Genomic DNA, 19,677 nt, shown 5'->3' with positions numbered 1-19,677 from the left:
AAACACCGTAAAACCGGATTTACGCCGTCGTAGTAACACCGCGGGCTGTTTTGGGTTAGTTAATTAAAAACTATGATAAACTTTGATTTAAAAGTTGTTATTCTGAGAAAATTATTTTTATTATGAACATGAAACTATATCCAAAAATTATGGTTAAACTCAAAGTGGAAGTATGTTTTCTAAAATGGTCATCTAGACGTCGTTCTTTCGACTGAAATGACTACCTTTACAAAAACGACTTGTAACTTATTTTTCCGACTATAAACCTATACTTTTTCTGTTTAGATTCATAAAATAGAGTTCAATATGAAACCATAGCAATTTGATTCACTCAAAACGGATTTAAAATGAAGAAGTTATGGGTAAAACAAGATTGGATAATTTTTCTCATTTTAGCTTCGTGAAAATTGGTAACAAATCTATTCCAACCATGACTTAATCAACTTGTATTGTATATTATGTAATCTTGAGATACCATAGACACGTATACAATGTTTCTACCTATCATGTCGACACATCTATATATATTTCGGAACAACCATAGACACTCTATATGTGAATGTTGGAGTTAGCTATACAGGGTTGAGGTTGATTCCAAAATATATATAGTTTGAGTTGTGATCAATACTGAGATACGTATACACTGGGTCGTGGATTGATTCAAGATAATATTTATCGATTTATTTCTGTACATCTAACTGTGGACAACTAGTTGTAGGTTACTAACGAGGACAGCTGACTTAATAAACTTAAAACATCAAAATATATTAAAAGTGTTGTAAATATATTTTGAACATACTTTGATATATATGTATATATTGTTATAGGTTCGTGAATCAACCAGTGGCCAAGTCTTACTTCCCGACGAAGTAAAAATCTGTGAAAGTGAGTTATAGTCCCACTTTTAAAATCTAATATTTTTGGGATGAGAATACATGCAGGTTTTATAAATGATTTACAAAATAGACATAAGTACGTGAAACTACATTCTATGGTTGAATTATCGAAATCGAATATGCCCCTTTTTATTAAGTCTGGTAATCTAAGAATTAGGGAACAGACACCCTAATTGACGCGAATCCTAAAGATAGATCTATTGGGCTTAACAAACCCCATCCAAAGTACCGGATGCTTTAGTACTTCGAAATTTATATCATATCCGAAGGGTGTCCCGGAATGATGGGGATATTCTTATATATGCATCTTGTTAATGTCGGTTACCAGGTGTTCACCATATGAATGATTTTTATCTCTATGTATGGGATGTGTATTGAAATATGAAATCTTGTGGTCTATTGTTACGATTTGATATATATAGGTTAAACCTATAACTCACCAACATTTTTGTTGACGTTTAAAGCATGTTTATTCTCAGGTGAATACTAAGAGCTTCCGCTGTTGCATACTAAAATAAGGACAAGATTTGGAGTCCATATTTGTATGATATTGTGTAAAAACTGCATTCAAGAAACTGATTTCGATGTAACATATTTGTATTGTAAACCATTATGTAATGGTCGTGTGTAAACAGGATATTTTAGATTATCATTATTTGATAATCTACGTAAAGTTTTTTAAACCTTTATTTATGAAATAAAGGTTATGGTTTGTTTTAAAAATGAATGCAGTCTTTGAAAAACGTCTCATATAGAGGTCAAAACCTCGCAACGAAATCAATTAATATGGAACGTTTTTAATCAATAAGAACGGGACATATCAGTTGGTATCCGAGCGTTGGTCTTAGGGAACCAGAATTTTGCATTAGTGTGTCTTATCGAGTTTGTTAGGATGCATTAGTGAGTCTGGACTTCGACCGTGTTTACTTGAAAAATGATTGCTTAACAAATTTTGTTGGAAACTATATATTTTTAACATGTGAATATTATGTGATATATTAATCTCTTAACGCGTTTGATATTAAGTGATAGATGTCTACCTCTAGAACAAGTCCCATTGACTCACCTAATAATAATGAAGAGTCAAATGTAAATTGGAATAATTCGTGGACTGATTCACAAGTTCCCGAAGAGGAACCGGAAGAAGAGTCGGAACCGGAAGAAGAATCGGAACTGGATGAAGAAATAGAACCGGTGGGGGAAATAATAAAACGGTTAAGTAAAAGAAAATCCTCAACCAACCGACCAAGGTTAATTATGGTCAATGGTGTTTCCGCCAAGGAAGCAAAATATTGGGAGGATTACCAATTCTCCGATGAATCGAATTCCGACGAGAATTCCGATGATGTTATAGAAATTACCCCAACTGAATTTAAAAAGGCAAAAGAAAATAATAAGGGAAAGGGCATAAAAATAGAGAAATCTAATTCCAACCCCGATGAACTTTATATGTATCGTCAACCCCCGAAGTCCTTAAGTTGTAACAATGACCCGGGAACCTCTAAACCACCAGGTTTTTCTAAACCAATGTGGATTACGACGGCTCGTATTAGGGGAACATCATATATACCTAGAAACTTGGCAAAACGAACCAAAACCGAAGAAGAAGAAACAAGCGAGTCGGAATAAGATAGTTGTATTCGTGTGGTGTAATATATGTAATATAGTGTGCTTATGCTTTATGATATATGTAAAAATTGCTTGTATTAATAAGTATTTTTTTTATGAATCTAACTCTTGTCTATTTTACAGTATAAAAACACAAAATGGATAGACAACCCAATATTTTAAGAGACCTACCCGGAGACATGATTGATGAAATCTTGTCTAGAGTCGGTCAGAATTCTTCGGCACAACTATTTAAGGCGAGATCAGTTTGTAAGACATTCGAAGAACGTTCCAAGAATGCCTTGGTTTATAAAAGGCTTTCGTTCGAAAGATGGGGGATATCACATTGGGAAATCCATAAGTTACGATGTGTTTACTTTGACGCATATATTGCGGGGAACCCAAATGCTATTTTACGCAATGGGTTAAGAAATTATTTTGACTCAATATATCCGAATATTGGACTTCGTGATTTAGAAAAAGCGGCTAACATGCAACATAAAGAAGCATGTTATGCTTACGGATTAGTAATGTTCGCTTCTCACCAAAGTGAGAACAAGAACATCGGGCTACAACTATTAAACAAAACGTTCCCACAAGTGACGGAGTCGGTAATTGGGGTAAGAAATGAGGTTTTTAGATTGTTACGGGACTGTTGGACATTACGTAACCCTCGCCCCTTTGACGACGTTACAACACGCTGTCTTATCAACGGCCATAACGGTTATGTTCCACAAGACCAAGGATGGGAAGTAATCCTAGTAAAACCAGAATGCATGACTTGTTTCTGGACGTATGAATTACGTGTCTTTATTGCCTTTGCTGAACGACTTGTGTACTAGCTAGAATTATCTTCTCAACCATCTTGTATCAAATTTATTGTGTGCTATATTTCATGCTATATGTAAAATAAGCGGTATTGTAAGTTTGTAAAATATTGTGTAAAAGTTTGAACGCGAAATATTATTATAATCAGTTTTTCATATAGAATTGTAGTAGTTGAATTGTATATTAGCTACTAAGTATGAACTTAACGGGTAGGTACTACCCGAATTTAAACTTATAAAACGCTAATATGAAGAAAAAGCTTTTATAAATGAGTTCATATTATGCTACGAAATACTATTAACTACTCTTAATATTCTGTATGATTAACTTGTTCCATTTGACTATTTTGAAGGAAATGGCACCGACTACTCGACACACCGTGAATATGAATGAAGAGGAATTTCGTACTTTTCTAGCTTCAAACATAGCCGCAGTACAGGCTGCGCTACATACCAACAATAACCTTGGATCTAGCAGTACAGGAAATCGTGTAGGATGCACCTATAAAGAATTCACTGCTTGCAAACCTTTGGAATTTGATGGAACCGAAGGACCGATCGGATTGAAACGGTGGACCGAGAAGGTCGAATCGGTGTTTGCCATAAGTAAGTGTACTGAAGAGGACAAAGTGAAGTACGCTACGCATACCTTCACAGGTTCTGCGTTAACATGGTGGAATACCTATCTAGAGCAAGTGGGACAAGATGATGCTTATGCACTACCGTGGTCAGCATTCAAGCACTTGATGAACGAGAAGTACCGTCCCAGAACCGAGGTCAATAAGCTCAAGACAGAACTTAGAGGGTTACGAACCCAAGGATTTGATATTACCACGTACGAAAGACGATTCACAGAATTGTGCCTATTGTGTCCGGGAGCGTTCGAAGATGAGGAAGAGAAGATCGACGCGTTTGTGAAAGGATTACCGGAAAGAATCCAAGAAGATATAAGTTCACACGAGCCCGCCTCCATACAACAGGCATGTAGAATGGCTCACAAACTAGTGAACCAGATTGAAGAAAGAATTAAAGAACAGACTGCTGAAGAGGCCAATGTGAAGCAAGTCAAAAGAAAGTGGGAGGAAAACGGTGATAAGAATCACCAATACAACAACAACAGCAATTACAACAATAATCGCAACAATTATCCCAACAATCGCAACATCAATCGCAACTACAACAAACGGCCCAACAACAACAACAACAACAACAACAACAACAACAACAACTACAACAATCATCCCAACAACAATAATAACCGCAACAACAACAACAATCAGAAGCAGCTATGCCAAAGGTGTGAAAAGTACCACTCGGAGTTCTGCACCAAATTTTGCAACAAGTGTAAAAGAAATGGTCATAGCGCGGCGAAGTATGAGGTCTACGGACCAGGGGTTAATAGAACGAAAGGAACAAATGGTGTCGGAACGAGTAATGGCGGAGCAAGTAGTGTCGGAGCAAATTATGCCAATGTAGTTTGTTATAAATGTGGAAAACCGGGCCACATTATTAGAAATTGCCCGAACCAGGAGAACACGAATGGACAAGGCCGCGGAAGAGTTTTCAATATTAATGCGGCAGAGGCACAGGAAGACCCGGAGCTTGTTACGGGTACGTTTCTTATTGACAATAAATCTGCTTACGTTTTATTTGATTCGGGTACGGATAGAAGCTATATGAGTAGAGATTTTTGTGCTAAATTAAGTTGTCCATTGACGCCTTTGGATAGTAAATTTTTACTCGAATTAGCAAATGGTAAATTAATTTCAGCAGATAATATATGTCGGAATCGAGAAATTAAACTGGTTAGCGAAACATTTAAGATTGACTTGATACCAGTAGAGTTAGGGAGTTTTGATGTGATAATCGGTATGGACTGGTTGAAAGAAGTGAAAGCAGAGATCGTTTGTTACAAAAATGCAATTCGCATTATACGAGAAAAAGGAAAACCCTTAATGGTGTACGGAGAAAAGGGCAACACGAAGCTACATCTTATTAGTAATTTGAAGGCACAAAAACTAATAAGAAAAGGTTGCTATGCTGTTCTAGCACACGTCGAGAAAGTACAAACTGAAGAAAAGAGCATCAATGATGTTCCCGTCGCAAAAGAATTTCCCGATGTATTTCCGAAAGAATTACCGGGATTACCCCCACATCGATCCGTTGAATTTCAAATAGATCTTGTACCAGGAGCTGCACCAATAGCTCGTGCTCCTTACAGACTCGCACCCAGAGAGATGAAAGAACTGCAAAGCCAATTACAAGAACTTTTAGAGCGTGGTTTCATTCGACCAAGCACATCACCGTGGGGAGCTCCTGTTTTGTTTGTCAAGAAGAAAGATGGTACATTCAGGTTGTGTATCGACTACCGAGAGTTAAACAAACTTACCATCAAGAACCGCTACCCACTACCGAGAATCGACGACTTATTTGATCAACTACAAGGCTCGTCTGTTTATTCAAAGATTGACTTACGTTCCGGGTATCATCAAATGCGGGTGAAAGAAGATGATATTCCAAAGACTGCTTTCAGAACACGTTACGGTCATTACGAGTTTATGGTCATCCCGTTTGGTTTAACTAATGCACCAGCTGTGTTCATGGACCTTATGAACCAAGTATGTGGACCATACCTTGACAAGTTTGACATTGTTTTCATTGATGACATACTTATTTACTCAAAGAATGACCAAGAACACGGTGAACATTTGAGAAAGGTGTTAGATGTATTGAGGTAGGAAGAATTGTACGCTAAGTTTTCAAAGTGTGCATTTTGGTTGGAAGAAGTTCAATTCCTCGGTCACATAGTGAACAAAGAAGGTATTAAGGTGGATCCGGCAAAGATAGAAACTGTTGAAAAGTGGGAAACCCCGAAAACTCCGAAACACATACGCCAGTTTTTAGGACTAGCTGGTTACTATAGAAGGTTCATCTAAGACTTTTCCAGAATAGCAAAACCCTTGACTGCATTAACGCATAAAGGGAAGAAATTTGAATGGAATGATGAACAAGAGAAAGCGTTTCAGTTATTGAAGAAAAAGCTAACTACGGCACCTATATTGTCATTGCCTGAAGGGAATAATGATTTTGTGATTTATTGTGACGCATCAAAGCAAGGTCTCGGTTGTGTATTAATGCAACGGACGAAGGTGATTGCTTATGCGTCTAGACAATTGAAGATTCACGAGCAAAATTATACGACGCATGATTTGGAATTAGGCGCGGTTGTTTTTGCATTAAAGACTTGGAGGCACTACTTATATGGGGTCAAAAGTATTATATATACCGACCACAAAAGTCTTCAACACATATTTAATCAGAAACAACTGAATATGAGGCAGCGTAGGTGGATTGAATTGTTGAATGATTACGACTTTGAGATTCGTTACCACCCGGGGAAGGCAAATGTGGTAGCCGACGCCTTGAGCAGAAAGGACAGAGAACCCATTCGAGTAAAATCTATGAATATAATGATTCACACTAACCTTACTACTCAAATAAAGGAGGCGCAACAAGGAGTTTTAAAAGAGGGAAATTTAAAGGATGAAATACCCAAGGGATCGGAGAAGCATCTTAATATTCGGGAAGACGGAACCCGGTATAGGGCTGAAAGAATTTGGGTACCAAAATTTGGAGATATGAGAGAAATGGTACTTAGAGAAGCTCATAAAACCAGATACTCAATACATCCTGGAACGGGGAAGATGTACAAGGATCTTAAGAAACATTTTTGGTGGCCAGGTATGAAAGCCGATATTGCTAAATATGTAGGAGAATGTTTGACGTGTTCTAAGGTCAAAGCTGAACATCAGAAACCATCAGGTCTACTTCAACAACCTGAAATCCCGGAATGGAAATGGGAAAACATTACCATTGATTTCATTGCTAAATTGCCAAGGACTGCAAGTGGTTATGATACTATTTGGGTAATAGTTGATCGTCTCACCAAGTCAGCACACTTCCTGCCAATAAGAGAAGATGACAAGATTGAGAAGTTAGCACGACTGTATTTGAAGGAAGTCGTCTCCAGACATGGAATACCAATCTCTATTATCTCTGATAGGGATGGCAGATTTATTTCAAGATTTTGGCAGACATTACAGCAAGCATTAGGAACTCGTCTAGACATGAGTACTGCCTATCATCCACGAACTGATGGACAGAGCGAAAGGACGATACAAACGCTTGAAGACATGCTACGAGCATGTGTTATTGATTTCGGAAACAGTTGGGATCGACATCTACCGTTAGTAGAATTTTCCTACAACAACAGCTACCATTCAAGCATTGAGATGGCGCCATTTGAAGCACTTTATGGTAGAAAGTGCAGGTCTCCAATTTGTTGGAGTGAAGTGGGGGATAGACAGATTACAGGTCCGGAGATAATACAAGAAACTACCGAGAAAATCATCCAAATTCAACAAAGATTGAAAACCACCCAAAGTCGACAAAAGAGCTACGCTGACATTAAAAGAAAAGATATAGAATTTGAAATTGGAGAGATGGTCATGCTTAAAGTTGCACCTTGGAAAGGCGTTGTTCGATTTGGTAAACGAGGGAAATTAAATCCAAGGTATATTGGACCATTCAAGATTATTGATCGTGTCGGACCAGTAGCTTACCGACTTGAGTTACCTCAACAACTCGCAGCTGTACATAACACTTTCCACGTCTCAAATTTGAAGAAATGTTTTGCTAAAGAAGATCTCACTATTCCGTTAGACGAAATCCAAATCAATGAAAAACTTCAATTCATTGAAGAACCCGTCGAAATAATGGATCGTGAGGTTAAAAGACTTAAACAAAACAAGATACCAATTGTTAAGGTTCGATGGAATGCTCGTAGAGGACCCGAGTTCACCTGGGAGCGTGAAGATCAGATGAAGAAGAAATACCCGCATCTATTTCCAGAAGATTCGTCAACACCTTCAACAGCTTAAAATTTCGGGAAGAAATTTATTTAACGGGTAGGTACTGTAGTGACCCGAACTTTTCCATGTTTATATATATTAATTGAGATTGATATTTACATGATTAAATGTTTCCAACATGTTAAGCAATCAAACTTGTTAAGACTTGGTTAATTGAAATATGTTTCATATAGACAATTGACCACCCAAGTTGACCGGTGATTCACGAACGTTAAAACTTGTAAAAACTATACGATGACATATATATGGTTATATATATAGTTAACATGTTTTTATTATAAGTATGTATCTCATTAGGTATTTTAACAATGAGTTATATACATAAAAATGAGACTATTAATTTAAGAAACTCGAAAACGATATATATAACGATTATCGTTATAACAACGTCTTACTAGGTACATATGAATCATATTAAGATATTGATACACTTGGTTAATTATGTTAAATGATAAGTAAATATATTATTAAGTGTATTAACAATGAAATACATATGTAAAAATAAGACTACTAACTTAATGATTTCGAAACGAGACATATATGTAACGATTATCGTTGTAACGACATTTAACTGTATATACATCATACTAAGATATATTATATATCATAATATCATGATAATATAATAATTTAACATCTCATTTGTTATAATAAATAATGGGTTAACAACATTCAACAAGATCGTTAACCTAAAGGTTTCAAAACAACATTTACATGTAACGACTAACGATGACTTAACGACTCAGTTAAAATGTATATACATGTAGTGTTTTAATATGTATTCATACATTTTTGAAAGACTTCAAGACACTTATCAAAATACTTCTACTTAACAAAAATGCTTACAATTACATCCTCGTTCTGTTTCATCAACAATTCTACTCGTATGCACCCGTATTCGTACTCGTACAATACACAGCTTTTAGATGTATGTACTATTGGTATATACACTCCAATGATCAGCTCTTAGCAGCCCATGTGAGTCACCTAACACATGTGGGAACCATCATTTGGCAACTAGCATGAAATATCTCATAAAATTACAAAAATATGAGTAATCATTCATGACTTATTTACATGAAAACAAAATTACATATCCTTTATATCTAATCCATACACCAACGACCAAAAACACCTACAAACACTTTCATTCTTCAATTTTCTTCATCTAATTGATCTCTCTCAAGTTCTATCTTCAAGTTCTAAGTGTTCTTCATAAATTCTACAAGTTCTAGTTACATAAAATCAAGAATACTTTCAAGTTTGCTAGCTCACTTCCAATCTTGTAAGGTGATCATCCAACCTCAAGAAATCTTTGTTTCTTACAGTAGGTTATCATTCTAATACAAGGTAATAATCATATTCAAACTTTGGTTCAATTTCTATAACTATAACAATCTTATTTCAAGTGATGATCTTACTTGAACTTGTTTTCGTGTCATGATTCTGCTTCAAGAACTTCGAGCCATCCAAGGATCCGTTGAAGCTAGATCCATTTTTCTCTTTTCCAGTAGGTTTATCCAAGGAACTTAAGGTATTAATGATGTTCATAACATCATTCGATTCATACATATAAAGCTATCTTATTCGAAGGTTTAAACTTGTAATCACTAGAACATAGTTTAGTTAATTCTAAACTTGTTCGCAAACAAAAGTTAATCCTTCTAACTTGACTTTTAAAATCAACTAAACACATGTTCTATATCTATATGATATGTGTAGTGACCCGAACTTTTCCATGTTTATATATATTAATTGAGATTGATATTTACATGATTAAATATTTCCAACATGTTAAGCAATCAAACTTGTTAAGACTTGATTAATTGAAATATGTTTCATATAGACAATTGACCACCCAAGTTGATCGGTAATTCACGAACGTTAAAACTTGTAAAAACTATACGATGACATATATATGGTTATATATATAGTTAACATGTTTTTATTATAAGTATGTATCTCATTAGGTATTTTAACAATGAGTTATATACATAAAAATGAGACTATTAATTTAAGAAACTCGAAAACGATATATATAACGATTATCGTTATAACAACGTCTTACTAGGTACATATGACTCATATTAAGATATTGATACACTTGGTTATTTATGTTAAATGATAAGTAAATATATTATTAAGTGTATTAACAATGAAATACATATGTAAAAATAAGACTACTAACTTAATGATTTCGAAACGAGACATATATGTAACGATTATCGTTGTAACGACATTTAACTGTATATACATCATACTAAGATATATTATATATCATAATATCATGATAATATAATAATTTAACATATCATTTGTTATAATAAACAATGGGTTAACAACATTCAACAAGATCGTTAACCTAAAGGTTTCAAAACAACATTTACATGTAACGACTAACGATGACTTAACGACTCAGTTAAAATGTATATGCATGTAGTGTTTTAATATGTATTCATACACTTTTGAAAGACTTCAAGACACTTATCAAAATACTTCTACTTAACAAAAATGCTTACAATTACATCCTCGTTCAGTTTCATCAACAATTCTACTCGTATGCACCCGTATTCGTACTCGTACAATACGCAGCTTTTAGATGTATGTACTATTAGTATATACACTCCAATGATCAGCTCTTAGCAGCCCATGTGAGTCACCTAACACATGTGGAAACCATCATTTGGCAACTAGCATGAAATATCTCATAAAATTACAAAAATATGAGTAATCATTCATGACTTATTTACATGAAAACAAAATTACATATCCTTTATATCTAATCCATACACCAACGACCAAAAACACCTACAAACACTTTCATTCTTCAATTTTCTTCATCTAATTGATCTCTCTCAAGTTCTATCTTCAAGTTCTAAGTGTTCTTCATATATTTTACAAGTTCTAGTTACATAAAATCAAGAATACTTTCAAGTTTGCTAGCTCACTTCCAATCTTGTAAGGTGATCATCCAACCTCAAGAAATCTTTGTTTCTTACAGTAGGTTATCATTCTAATACAAGGTAATAATCATATTCAAACTTTGGTTCAATTTCTATAACTATAACAATCTTATTTCAAGTGATGATCTTACTTGAACTTGTTTTCGTGTCATGATTCTGCTTCAAGAACTTCGAGCCATCCAAGGATCCGTTGAAGCTAGATCCATTTTTCTCTTTTCCAGTAGGTTTATCCAAGGAACTTAAGGTAGTAATGATGTTCATAACATCATTCGATTCATACATATAAAGCTATCTTATTCGAAGGTTTAAACTTGTAATCACTAGAACATAGTTTAGTTAATTCTAAACTTGTTCGTAAACAAAAGTTAATCCTTCTAACTTGACTTTTAAAATCAACTAAACACATGTTCTATATCTATATGATATGCTAACTTAATGATTTAAAACCTGGAAACACGAAAAACACCGTAAAACCGGATTTACGCCGTCGTAGTAACACCGCGGGCTGTTTTGGGTTAGTTAATTAAAAACTATGATAAACTTTGATTTAAAAGTTGTTATTCTGAGAAAATGATTTTTATTATGAACATGAAACTATATCCAAAAATTATGGTTAAACTCAAAGTGGAAGTATGTTTTCTAAAATGGTCATCTAGACGTCGTTCTTTCGACTGAAATGACTACCTTTACAAAAACGACTTGTAACTTATTTTTTCGACTATAAACCTATACTTTTTCTGTTTATATTCATAAAATTGAGTTCAATATGAAACCATAGCAATTTGATTCACTCAAAACGGATTTAAAATGAAGAAGTTATGGGTAAAACAAGATTGGATAATTTTTCTCATTTTAGCTACGTGAAAATTGGTAACAAATCTATTCCAACCATAACTTAATCAACTTGTATTGTATATTATGTAATCTTGAGATACCATAGACACGTATACAATGTTTCGACGTATCATGTCGACACATCTATATATATTTCGGAACAACCATAGACACTCTATATGTGAATGTTGGAGTTAGCTATACAGGGTTGAGGTTGATTCCAAAATATATATAGTTTGAGTTGTGATCAATACTGAGATACGTATACACTGGGTCGTGGATTGATTCAAGATAATATTTATCGATTTATTTCTGTACATCTAACTGTGGACAACTAGTTGTAGGTTACTAACGAGGACAGCTGACTTAATAAACTTAAAACATCAAAATATATTAAAAGTGTTGTAAATATATTTTGAACATACTTTGATATATATGTATATATTGTTATAGGTTCGTGAATCAACCAGTGGCCAAGTCTTACTTCCCGACGAAGTAAAAATCTGTGAAAGTGAGTTATAGTCCCACTTTTAAAATCTAATATTTTTGGGATGAGAATACATGCAGGTTTTATAAATGATTTACAAAATAGACACAAGTACGTGAAACTACATTCTATGGTTGAATTATCGAAATCGAATATGCCCCTTTTTATTAAGTCTGGTAATCTAAGAATTAGGGAACAGACACCCTAATTGACGCGAATCCTAAAGATAGATCTATTGGGCTTAACAAACCCCATCCAAAGTACCGGATGCTTTAGTACTTCGAAATTTATATCATATCCGAAGGGTGTCCCGGAATGATGGGGATATTCTTATATATGCATCTTGTTAATGTCGGTTACCAGGTGTTCACCATACGAATGATTTTTATCTCTATGTATGGGATGTGTATTGAAATATGAAATCTTGTGGTCTATTGTTATGATTTGATATATATAGGTTAAACCTATAACTCACCAACATTTTTGTTGACGTTTTAAGCATGTTTATTCTCAGGTGATTATTAAGAGCTTCCGCTGTCGCATACTTAAATAAGGACGAGATTTGGAGTCCATGCTTGTATGATATTGTGTAAAAACTGCATTCAAGAAACTTATTTTGTTGTAACATATTTGTATTGTAAACCATTATGTAATGGTCGTGTGTAAACAGGATATTTTAGATTATCATTATTTGATAATCTACGTAAAGCTTTTTAAACCTTTATTTATGAAATAATGGTTATGGTTTGTTTTAAAAATGAATACAGTCTTTGAAAAACGTCTCATATAGAGGTCAAAACCTCGCAACGAAATCAATTAATATGGAACGTTTTTAATCAATAAGAACGGGACATTTCAGTTGGTATCCGAGCGTTGGTCTTAGAGAACCAGAATTTTGCATTAGTGTGTCTTATCGAGTTTGTTAGGATGCATTAGTGAGTCTGGACTTCGACCGTGTTTACTTGAAAAATGATTGCTTAACAAATTTTGTTGGAAACTATATATTTTTAACATGTGAATATTATGTGATATATTAATCTCTTAACGCGTTTGATATTATGTGATAGATGTCTACCTCTAGAACAAGTCTCATTGACTCACCTAATAATAATGAAGAGTCAAATGTAAATTGGAATGATTCGTGGACTGATTCACAAGTTCCCGAAGAGGAACCGGAAGAAGAGTCGGAACCGGAAGAAGAATCGGAACCGGAAGAAGAATCGGAACCAGATGAAGAAATAGAACCGGTGGGGGAAATAATAAAACGGTTAAGTAAAAGAAAATCCCAACCAACCGACCAAGGTTAATTATGGTCAATGGTGTTTTCGCCAAGGAAGCAAAATATTGGGAGGATTACCAATTCTCCGATGAATCGGATTCCGACGAGAATTCCGATGATGTTATAGAAATTACCCCAACTGAATTTAAAAAGGCAAAAGAAAATAATAAGGGAAAGGGCATAAAAATAGAGAAATCTAATTCCAACCCCGATGAACTTTATATGTATCGTCAACCCCCGAAGTCCTTAAGTTGTAACAATGACCCGGGAACCTCTAAACCACCAGGTTTTTCTAAACCAATGTGGATAACGACGGCTCGTATTAGGGGAACATCATATATCCCTAGAAACTTGGCAAAACGAACCAAAACCGAAGAAGAAGAAACAAGCGAGTCGGAATAAGATAGTTGTATTCATGTGGTGTAATATATGTAATATAGTGTGCTTATGCTTTATGATATATGTAAAAATTGCTTGTATTAATAAGTATTTTTTTATGAATCTAACTCTTGTCTATTTTACAGTATAAAAACACAAAATGGATAGACAACCTAATATTTTAAGAGACCTACCCGGAGACATGATTGATGAAATCTTGTCTAGAGTCGGTCATAATTCCTCGGCACAACTATTTAAGGCGAGATCAGTTTGTAAGACATTCGAAGAATGTTCCAAGAATGTCTTGGTTTATAAGAGACTTTCGTTTGAAAGATGGGGGATATCACATTGGGAAACCCATAAGTTACGATGTGTTTACTTTGACGCATATATTGCGGGGAACCCAAATGCTATTTTACGCAACGGGTTAAGAAATTATTTTGACTCAATGTATCCGAATATAGGACTTCATGATTTTGAAAAAGCGGCTAACATGCAACATAAAGAAGCATGCTATGCTTATGGGTTAGTAATGTTCGCTTCTCACCAAAGTGAGAAAAAGAACATCGGGCTATAGCTATTAAACAAAACGTTCCCACAAGTGACGGAGTCGGTAATTGGGGTAAGAAATGAGGTTTTTAGATTGTTACGGGACTGTTGGACATTACGTAACCCTCGCCCCTTTGACGACGTTACAACACGCTGTCTTATCAACGGCCATAACGGTTATGTTCCACAAGACCAAGGATGGGAAGTACTCCTAGTAAAACCAGAATGCATGATTTGTTTCTGGACGTATGAATTACGTGTCTTTATTGCCTTTGCTGAACGACTTGTGTACTAGCTAGAATTATCTTCACAACCATCTTGTATCAAATTTATTGTGTGCTATATTTCATGCTATATGTAAAATAAGCGGTATTGTAAGTTTGTAAAATATTGTATAAAAGTTTGAACGCGAAATATTATTATAATCAGTTTTTCATATAGAATTGTAGTAGTTGAATTGTATATTAGCTACTAAGTATGAACTTAACGGGTAGGTACTACCCGAATTTAAACTTATAAAACGCTAATATGAAGAAAAAGCTTTTATAAATGAGTTCATATTATGCTACGAAATACTATTAACTACTCTTAATATTCTGTATGATTAACTTGTTCCATTTGACTATTTTGAAGGAAATGGCACCGACTACTCGACACACCGTGAATATGAATGAAGAGGAATTCCGTACTTTTCTAGCTTCAAACATAGCCGCAGTACAGGCTGCGCTACATACCAACAATAACCTTGGATCTAGCAGTACAGGAAATCGTGTAGGATGCACCTACAAAGAATTCACTGCCTGCAAACCTTTGGAATTTGATGGAACCGAAGGACCGATCGGATTGAAACGGTGGACCGAGAAGGTCGAATCGGTGTTTGCCATAAGTAAGTGTACTGAAGAGGACAAAGTGAAGTACGCTACGCATACCTTCACAGGTTCTGCGTTAACATGGTGGAATACCTATCTAGAGCAAGTGGGACAAGACGATGCGTACGCACTACCGTGGTCAGCATTCAAGCACTTGATGAACGAAAAGTACCGTCCCAGAACCGAGGTCAATAAGCTCAAGACAGAACTTAGAGGGTTACGAACCCAAGGATTTGATATTACCACGTATGAAAGATGATTCACAGAATTGTGCCTATTGTGTCCGGGAGCATTCGAAGATGAGGAAGAGAAGATCGACGCGTTTGTGAAAGGATTACCGGAAAGAATCCAAGAAGATATAAGTTCACACGAGCCTGCCTCCATACAACAGGCATGTAGAATGGCTCACAAACTAGTGAACCAGATTGAAGAAAGAATTAAAGAACAGACTGCTGAAGAGGCCAATGTGAAGCAAGTCAAAAGAAAGTGGGAGGAAAACGGTGATAAGAATCACCAATACAGCAACAACAGCAATTACAACAATAATCGCAACAATTATCCCAACAATCGCAACATCAATCGCAACTACAACAAATGGCCCAACAACAACAACAACAACAACAACAACAACAACAGCAACTACAACAATCATCCCAACAACAATAATAACCGCAACAGCAACAATAATCAGAAGCAGCTATGCCAAAGGTGTGAAAAGTATCACTCGGGGTTCTGCACCAAATTTTGCAACAAGTGTAAAAGAAATGGTCATAGCGCGGCGAAGTGTGAGGTCTACGGACCAGGGGTTAATAGAACGAAAGGAACAAATGGTGTCGGAACGAGTAATGGCGGAGCAAGTAGTGTCGGAGCAAGTTATGCCAATGTAGTTTGTTATAAATGTGGAAAACCGGGCCACATTATTAGAAATTGCCCGAACCAGGAGAACATGAATGGACAAGGCCGCGGAAGAGTTTTCAATATTAATGCGGCAGAGGCACAGGAAGACCCGGAGCTTGTTACGGGAACGTTTCTTATTGACAATAAATCTGCTTACGTTTTATTTGATTCGGGTGCGGATATAAGCTATATGAGTAGAGATTTTTGTGCTAAATTAAGTTGTCCATTGACGCCTTTGGATAGTAAATTTTTACTCGAATTAGCAAATGGTAAATTAATTTCAGCAGATAATATATGTCGGAATCGAGAAATTAAACTGGTTAGCGAAACATTTAAGATTGATTTGATACCAGTAGAGTTAGGGAGTTTTGATGTGATAATCGGTATGGACTGGTTGAAAGAAGTGAAAGCAGAGATCGTCTGTTACAAAAATGCAATTCGCATTATACGAGAAAAAGGAAAACGCTTAATGGTGTACGGAGAAAAGGGCAATACGAAGCTACATCTTATTAGTAATTTGAAGGCACAAAAACTAATAAGAAAAGGTTGCTATGCTGTTCTAGCACATGTCGAGAAAGTACAAACTGAAGAAAAGAGCATCAATGATGTTCCCATTGCAAAAGAATTTCCCGATGTATTTCCGAAAGAATTACCGGGATTACCCCCACATCGATCTGTTGAATTTCAAATAGATCTTGTACCAGGAGCTGCACCAATAGCTCGTGCTCCTTACAGACTCGCACCCAGCGAGATGAAAGAACTGCAAAGCCAATTACAAGAACTTTTAGAGCGTGGTTTCATTCGACCAAGCACATCACCGTGGGGAGCTCCTGTTTTGTTTGTCAAGAAGAAAGATGGTACATTCAGGTTGTGTATCGACTATCGAGAGTTGAACAAACTTACCATCAAGAACCGCTACCCACTACCGAGAATCGACGACTTATTTGATCAACTACAAGGCTCGTCTGTTTATTCAAAGATTGACTTACGTTCCGGGTATCATCAAATGCGGGTGAAAGAAGATGATATTCCAAAGACTGCTTTCAGAACACGTTACGGTCATTACGAGTTTATGGTCATGCCGTTTGGTTTAACTAATGCACCAGCTGTGTTCATGGACCTTATGAACCGAGTGTGTGGACCATACCTTGACAAGTTTGTCATTGTTTTCATTGATGACATACTTATTTACTCAAAGAATGACCAAGAACACGGTGAACATTTGAGAAAGGTGTTAGAAGTATTGAGGAAGGAAGAATTGTACGCTAAGTTTTCAAAGTGTGCATTTTGGTTGGAAGAAGTTCAATTCCTCGGTCACATAGTGAACAAAGAAGGTATTAAGGTGGATCCGGCAAAGATATAAACTGTTGAAAAGTGGGAAACCCCGAAAACTCCGAAACACATACGCCAGTTTTTAGGATTAGCTGGTTACTACAGAAGGTTCATCCAAGATTTTTCCAGAATAGCAAAACCCTTGACAGCATTAACGCATAAAGGGAAGAAATTTGAATGGAATGATGAACAAGAGAAAGCGTTTCAGTTATTGAAGAAAAAGCTAACTACGGCACCTATATTGTCATTGCCTGAAGGGAATGATGATTTTGTGATATATTGTGACGCATCGAAGCAAGGTCTCGGTTGTGTATTAATGCAACGAACGAAGGTGATTGCTTATGCGTCTAGACAATTGAAGATTCACGAACAAAATTATACGACGCATGATTTGGAATTAGGAGCGGTTGTTTTTGCATTAAAGACTTGGAGGCACTACTTATATGGGGTCAAAAGTATTATATATACCGACCACAAAAGTCTTCAACACATATTTAATCAGAAACAACTGAATATGAGGCAGCGTAGGTGGATTGAATTGTTGAATGATTACGACTTTGAGATTCGTTACCACCCGGGGAAGGCAAATGTGGTAGTCGATGCCTTGAGCAGGAAGGACAGAGAACCCATTCGAGTAAAATCTATGAATATAATGATTCATAATAACCTTACTACTCAAATAAAGGAGGCGCAACAAGGAGTTTTAAAAGAGGGAAATTTAAAGGATGAAATACCCAAAGGATCGGAGAAGCATCTTAATATTCAGGAAGACGGAACCCGGTATAGGGCTGAAAGGATTTGGGTACCAAAATTTGAAGATATGAGAGAAATGGTACTTAGAGAAGCTCATAAAACCAGATACTCAATACATCCTGGAACGGGGAAGATGTACAAGGATCTCAAGAAACATTTTTGGTGGCCGGGTATGAAAGCCGATGTTGCTAAATACGTAGGAGAATGTTTGACGTGTTCTAAGGTCAAAGCTGAGCATCAGAAACCATCAGGTCTACTTCAACAACCCGAAATCCCGGAATGGAAATGGGAAAACATTACCATGGATTTCATCACTAAATTGCCAAGGACTGCAAGTGGTTTTGATACTATTTGGGTAATAGTTGATCGTCTCACCAAATCAGCACACTTCCTGCCAATAAGAGAAGATGCCAAGATGGAGAAGTTAGCACGACTGTATTTGAAGGAAGTCGTCTCCAGACATGGAATACCAATCTCTATTATCTCTGATAGGGATGGCAGATTTATTTCAAGATTCTGGCAGACATTACAGCAAGCATTAGGAACTCGTCTAGACATGAGTACTGCCTATCTTCCACAAACTGATGGGCAGAGCGAAAGGACGATACAAACGCTTGAAGACGTGCTACGAGCATGTGTTATTGATTTCGGAAACAGTTGGGATCGACATCTACCGTTAGCAGAATTTTCCTACAACAACAGCTACCATTCAAGCATTGAGATGGCGCCGTTTGAAGCACTTTATGGTAGAAAGTGCAGGTCTCCGATTTGTTGGAGTGAAGTGGGGGATAGACAGATTACGGGTCCGGAGATTATACAAGAAACTACCGAGAAGATCATCCAAATTCAACAACGGTTGAAAACCGCCCAAAGTCGACAAAAGAGCTACGCTGACATTAAAAGAAAAGATATAGAATTTGAAATTGGAGAGATGGTCATGCTTAAAGTTGCACCTTGGAAAGGCGTTGTTCGATTTGGTAAATGAGGGAAATTAAATCCAAGGTATATTGGACCATTCAAGATTATTGATCGTGTCGGACCAGTAGCTTACCGACTTGATTTACCTCAACAACT

Source organism: Rutidosis leptorrhynchoides, chromosome 9 (genome assembly GCF_046630445.1).
Source record: "Rutidosis leptorrhynchoides isolate AG116_Rl617_1_P2 chromosome 9, CSIRO_AGI_Rlap_v1, whole genome shotgun sequence".
NCBI classification, from domain to species: domain Eukaryota; kingdom Viridiplantae; phylum Streptophyta; class Magnoliopsida; order Asterales; family Asteraceae; genus Rutidosis; species Rutidosis leptorrhynchoides.
This window is presented reverse-complemented; position numbering follows the sequence as displayed.